This window comes from Ambystoma mexicanum, chromosome 11 (genome assembly GCF_040938575.1).
Source record: "Ambystoma mexicanum isolate Mex_15411 chromosome 11, UKY_AmexF1_1, whole genome shotgun sequence".
Taxonomy (NCBI): Eukaryota; Metazoa; Chordata; class Amphibia; order Caudata; family Ambystomatidae; genus Ambystoma; species Ambystoma mexicanum.
Window position 1 is genome coordinate 560,143,516 of NC_090934.1, and position 7,059 is coordinate 560,150,574.

The following is a 7,059-nucleotide window of genomic DNA, read 5'->3' on the forward strand; positions in this document are numbered from 1 at the left end:
TGTTACTTCTATGGAAAGTTCTTGCAATTCTGGCATAGTGTTTTTTATGTGTGTAGTCACATCTTCCTAGAATTCCATAAACCTACGGCAGTCCCACTATATGTGCTTCCAATCCCCTATTCCATTACAGCCCCTCTGCTACTCTTGGGAAGTTGTTTTATACATTTTGTGGTGTTTACTGGGTGCATAGTGCCATTGTAGCATCATCTTGTACCAGGCTTCCCTTAATTGAATGGACATGGTTAACTTTTGGATGTTCCTCCATAAGCCTTTGCACCGTTCCAATGTCATCTCTGAACCTTTCATGCCTTCCCATACGGTCTGATATGGCCATTTCTCTCTTGCTGAGCAGCCCTGAAGAATAGCGTATATGCTTGAGATTAAGTGTTTATCTCCCGAGTGTGTAGTTATGTATTTTTCAACTTCTGGCAACTGTTGTTTTGCTGCGTTTCGAATCTCTGGTTGCTTTAACCAGTGTCTTAATTGTATGTATTTGTATCTTTCACTCCCAAATGTGTCTTGCATTCTTCGAATGTCGCTATCCCTCCTTCCCATACCACGAGCCTCATTACGACCCTGGCGTTAACCATGGCGCTATTAGCGCCATGGTTGACGCCGGTATTTTACCAACTCCGCCATGGTGAATGGCGGAATTACTGCCCCATTCCAAGGTTGGCGGGCGGTAATTCCCCATTCACCATTGGCCCTTCCCCATTCCCATTTTTGCCCCCATAGGGCTCAATGGGAATGGGGAAGGCGGTAATTATGGTACCGCAAATTGCGGTACTGTAATTACCTCGAAGGTCCCTTTGCAGGTTCCTTCCTTAACGGCTGGTAAACCCAGCCGTTAAGGTCGAGACCCACAAAGGGACCTCGTAATTAGGCGGTAAGGGTTTAACAGCGCCGAAACCTTTTACCGCGCCGTTAACCCCTTACCGCCTGGGTCGTAATGAGGCCCCATGTCTCCTACCTTTCTGCACCCATGCTGCCGCCATTGCCCGAATTTGACCTTTTCTGTCCCCGGAGTGAAGCTTGGATTCTCAAACAGTGGGGTGAAGGGGGCTGGGCGGGTTGAGAGGTGTCCCTTTTTAAACCATTTGTCTGAAATATTGCACGTAGTAGGTATGATTGTGCTGTATCTAGCACTTGGGGTCTATCTTTACCTGGGAGCCAGAGCAATCACGCCAGAGGAAACCTGGTAACTGCTCTGTGCATCCTGGCCCAGACCTTTTCCCTATCTCAGTGAGCCGTTCTCACACCACTCTCAATTGCGCCGCCTCATAGTATCTTCCCATATTGGGTAGTCCCAGTCCCCCTCCCTGCTTCTGAGTCAGTAGCAAATCTATGACCACTCTGGGGCGTTTGTTCTGCCAAATGAACTTTGAGACCAGCCTATTTATATCCTTAAAGAATGACGGAGGGATCGCAATAGGAAGGGCCTGGAATGTATACAGCAATCTTGGGAGTGTTACCATCTTGACCGTTTTTATGCGTCCAAGCAAAGAGATTCAAAGAGGGGTTCATCTCGAGAAATCCTCCTGAGTTTTCTTTATCAAATCTGGGTAGTTGGCCTTATACATGGAGGATATCGTATTAGTCAGAGTTAACCCTAGATACAAGATCCTCCCTTCAGCTATTTTGAAAGGAGAGTTGCTGCTTGAGGCCCCCGATTGTTCTTTCGCTATGCCCATCTCAAACAGTTCCGACTTAGTCAAATTTATTTTGAATCCTGATAATTTCTCTTGGTGGACCAGTACTTTAACCAGGGCTGGAATTAATTTTCCGGGTTCCACTAACGTCATTAGCATGTCGTCTGCGTATGCCGCTGTCTTATGGATTTCGCAGATGAATAGAATCCCTTTATATTAGGATCTGCTCTAATTTGGGCTAGCAAGGGTTCGAGAAAAATAGCGTATAAGTGGCGTGACAGGGGGCAACCCTGCCTCGTGCCCTGTTCTATTCGAATTGTGTTTGAGGTTTGTGTGTTGATGGAAAGTCTGAGTGATGGATCTTTGTAATTTGCTTCAAGCATTTGAATGCAATTGGCTCCAAACCCCATATATTTAATTACTTGGAAGAGATATGGCCATTCCACCCTATCGAAGGCCTTTTCGGCATCAAGCGATATTAATACCGCCCGGGTCTGTTTAATTTCTATTTTTTCAATCAGATGGGTGACCTTTCTTCTATTATCCCATGTTTTCATGCCAGCAATGAAACCTGATTGATTCTGACCTATAATTGTCGGCAGGATGTATTCTATTCTTTCGGCCAGGATCCCCGTATATATTTTAACATCTATGTTGAGTAGTGCTATGGGCCGATATGAGCCGCAGTTTGTCAAATCTTTATTTGGTTGCCCAAAAATCACAACCCTCGCTTCGGACATAGATCGTGTTACCCCCCACTTGTGGGAAGGAATTGAATAACCTTCTTATAAATGGAATAAGATCCTTGCTTAGTGTTTTATAGAAAAATGCAGGAAATCCATCTGACCTGGCGCTTTATTACTTGGGAGGGTTTTCATCATTCTACCCACTTCTTCTTCCGTTATTTCTTTTTTAAGGATATCTCTATCATCTCGGGCGACTTTTGGCAGCTGAACTCTGTCTAGGAAGCCCTGTATGCTTTGCTGGTTGGGTCTCACCGCTGAGTAAATTTGAGTGTAGAATGTTGAGAAGGAGTCTATAATGTGTCCAGTCTCTGTGGCCATTGTGCCGTCTGACCGCTTGATACTGTCTATATTGCAATTACTCGTTTGTTGTTTTAGGAGTCTCGCCAGCATTCCATCTGCTTTATTCGCCTTAATATAGTACCTCTGTTTCAGAGTCAATAAAGCTTTCTCTGCCCTGCTTGTTCGTAATTGATCTAGTTGTCTCATGCCATCCTTAACCCTACTGTAGTTTTGCTTGTTTTTCTTTTCTGCTAATACCTTCTGCGCTTCCTTCAGTTCTTCCTCCATGTCTTTTTCTAGCCTTTCGTTCTCTTTTCTCCTTTGCGTATTGAGAGAGATTATTTCTCCCCTGAGCACTGCCTTGAAGGCATCCCATACTACATCTAGTGGGGCTTCCGGTGTGTCATTTAGTTCAAATTAGGATCTAGTTTTCTCCATCAGCATATGCCATGCTATGGTGTCATATAGTATTTGTCTAGGCATTTTCCAAGACCACACCTGTCTCTGTGTTGTTGTGTATCTTAGTTGCACCCATAAGGGGGCATTGTCCATTGTCTGGGCAACAACAGGAGGAAAGAGAGAGCTGGCGACAACTGCTGCAGTTTTCAGCAGCAGGGAACTTTGGTTTCAAGCAGGGTCGGATTGGGACAACAAATAGGCCCGGTCACCCAAAAAACGGTGGCCACCCCTCGCCTCAAAAAAGTGGCACAACCCTCGCCTCACGCCCCTTGATCTCTGATGACATCACAGGAAGTGATGTCATTTGACCCCACCCCAAATTGACATCCCGGGAAACGATGAAACACGACCTTTCAACCCTTGACAAAACAGGAAGTGGCATCAAATAGCATTGTTCCTAAGTACACTAAATTACTGGGAAATCAAGCAGACATCCAAGGCCAAATGATAATATGTTATTGTAGAGCACTTACTTATTAAGCTCTTTTTTTTATAGAACAAATATGTATACAATATCACCCAACCTGTGTTGGTACTCATTTATCAACCTATGAAGGATGAAAGGCGTTTTGGAAAAAAACAAAAAAAGTTGAAAAAAAATCTTTTTTTCTTTCTTTTTTTCCTTCCAATCCGGCCCAGGCATAGCCAGAAACCGACCCCACTCCCCAGGGACGATTTCAGCCCGGCCATGGGCCAAAAGGCCGAGGGGCCAATCCGACCCTGGTTTCAAGTCAGTTCCAACCACCTAACTTTCACTATCACTTTGGGTGGTCCCTGCCTATGTTTCTAACTAAGGTGCTCATCAGTCGATCATGAATGTCCAAAGGACTAATTCTGCTGTCCAAATCTACCCTAGCTGACCCTACCATTATAAAAGCTAACTTATATCCAGAAAATGACTACCTTCTCCTGTGGTTACTTCAAGTACCAGTCTGTAGGATTCTTTATCAATATGTAATCCTCAAATAGACTCTTGTGATTTCTTGGATTAGTCTCTTTAAATCCTTAAATTGGCTCTTATGTTTTCCCTTCTCCTTGGAAGTCCCTTGTGGGGATCATTTACAAGCTATACATTCCTGGTTGCTGTTTCCAGCGTATCACTGGAAGATACTATTGTTTCGAATAGTATTTCCCTCCTGGCCAATTCTAACTCAACCTGCTTTTCCCTGCTTGATTCTGTACTTGGTTCAATTGTCTAGTAGTTCCTCTGAACTCTGGCTCAAAATATTCTCGCCTTTTGATATCCTCTTCTTCTTGTACAAAATATCTAGTTGCTTTCCCCTTTTTCTGGGCTATTGTTATCCACTGTTCTTTTCTCTAATATTCAGATTCTCAGCACTTCTGTCTGGTATCATGACGTTTTAAGTGCATGGGTTTCAGGTTGGCTTTGCCTCTTTCTCACTTTCCTGGGATATTATTATCTACTGCTCTTTTCTATCAATATTAATGTTTTCTCTTGTATGACAGCAGTTTAAGTTCATCTGCTTCAAGGGCAAGTTTGTCTCGTGACTTCTAATGAGAGGGTATGTTTGCATGGTATAATGATTCCCTCTCGGCCTCCCATTATTCCTGTTCTCCCTGTTACCTTCTTTTCTGAAGGGGAACATCTTCGGGAGCCTTGTTCCTCAAGGACCTTCTCTCTGGTGTTGCATCGTGATCGTCGTGTTCCTCCTTCTGGTCTCTCCTCTCTTTGCGGTGTCCAGGTCTTCTGACGAGGGCCCAAACACCCTGCGGCTCTCTATGAGCGCTGATATCAGTGATGATTTTAGGACCGGGTGTCCACCACGGGCCCTGTGTGGTCTCACCACCACCGTCCTCCGGGGTTTGCGCCCTGGCTCTGGAGTCCCAGTCGTCTCTTCCTCCGGGCTTCTGCCCTGCTGCATTCTTGTGCTGAGGTTGCACCATGGCTCTGGTGTCCCAGTCTGCAGTATTGGGCGGGTTTCAAGCTTGTGGGATTTCTCGCTAGTGCTCACTCTGCCTCCTCCAGGTGTTACGCAGTGCAGGGCTACCCCTCCCTGCGTATGCATTCCTCTCCCTCTTCTTTCGTCCTGTGGTTTGTCGAGCGCACATTATTCAACATACTCGTCCCAGTGGAATGGATATTTGGATTTAAAGGAACATGTTCTTTTTTTTCGGTAAGATAGTGGCATCTATTAGGTGTTTCTGCATCCCAGTAGTGTTATTTATATTTTAGAGCATCCCATGTAGGCCGCTGTAACGCTCACCTGGTATCCACGGGGACATCACTGAGCCTGTTCTGACCTTTTATGACCTTAAACCCTTCCCTGGAGTCTACTCGACTGGAGACTGGGCCTGAAACACAGGATTGGTAGAGTTTAACTCCCTATTGTCTCTGTGTGCTTGAACCCCTTCTTCCCCGGGGTCCAACCCTTCCCTTTGATCCACAGCTCACCTTGTTTTCTTGGAAAGTGTGCTCTCTGTCCTGCTTTCAGCGCATGGGCGCATTGATTGATGCGGGCTCGTTGCTGCCTAGTTACTTCATTGGCAAGAGTCCGACAGGTCAGTATAATGAGTCTTTTGAACAGTTCTCTAACTTCGTTCCCTTCCTTCCTTAGATGATGGCCGGTGTCCGGGGATGGCGACGTGCTGCTGAGATGAGTAGCACTGAAGGTGAGTGAGAGTGCGATGCGCGATGCGACCCTTTCGTATTTGTATTGAACTGAGTTCTTTTTCTGTGTCTTTTAGGTGCCGCAACGTTTTCAGGGTGGATGCCGGTTATGAAGAAGAAATTAGGTGAGTAAGCGCGGTATGCGGCGCCTCTAGATGTTTCCACGCTAACCTGGAGTGTCTTTTCCCTTTTGCAGATGGATGAGAAGTTCCGGAGACAGAGTTCCCCCAGAGCGGCTGGGATTCAGGTAAGCGTTTGAAGCTTGTACAGTCTTTAAAAATAAGCGAAGATTTGCTGAATGCTTACTAATGCCTTTTTTCTGTTCTTTTCCCTTTTCCTTAGGAAGCGGCGTACCGGTATGGGAATGACACTGCCGAAGATGCCCGCAGAACAGAAGAAGTGATGAATGATGGGCAGAAGCGCCGCAAGATAAGGCTGTTCCTAACGGTGTTCTTGTTCTTGCAGGAGCTGAGCGCAGAAGAAAGATGCAGGCCTACTGGAGACCGATCCAAACATGGTGAGCGTCACGCTGCAGGTGCAGAAAACACAAAGCATGTTTCTCAGCCTGGGCGTGGCTTAAATAGTCTCTGGATATCCCAGGTGTCTCTGGGCTGAACCACACCCAAAAGACTAGACTGCAAATGCAGTTCTGGGAACCGAAATATGTGGGGGAATCCATCTTGTCCCCATCAAAGCACTACAAGTCTAATCCCCAATGTTATCATATTGGAGTGAGTGAGTCTGGTGCCACAAGCGCCAAGTCTGACTCCAAGTGGGTCTTTGGAGGGATAGAGAGGCCCTTGAGGGCCATGTAAGTGATCGTGGCCTGGCTCCAGCCTGACATCTTGAAGGGCTGGGGACATAAGGGGCAGGAATCATGACAGCACTCCCCCCCAAGGCCCCTCTCAAGGTGGTGCTTCTGTCTGGTCCTGGTTTGTTTGGATGGTTTTGATGAAATCGTCTAAGCAAGCGAGGTGCATGGATGTACTCACAAGGCTCCCATGTCCTGTCTTGTGGACCATACCCCTTCCAGTCTACTAAGTAGTATAATTTGGATCTGACGTACTTTGAATCCAGGATGTCCTTGACTTTGAATTCTGGCTCCCCGCGACTACTGCTGGCTGTGGTGGCATTGCTACCCGGGTCCCAGGTTGAACAGGTTTAAGGAGAGACATGTGGAACACAGGGTGAATCTGCATGTTTGGAGGCAAAGCTAGTCTGACCGCCACAGGATTTATCATGGAGGTGACGGTGAATGGACCAAGGTATCTTGGACGGAAAGTTTGGGTTCCTTTAA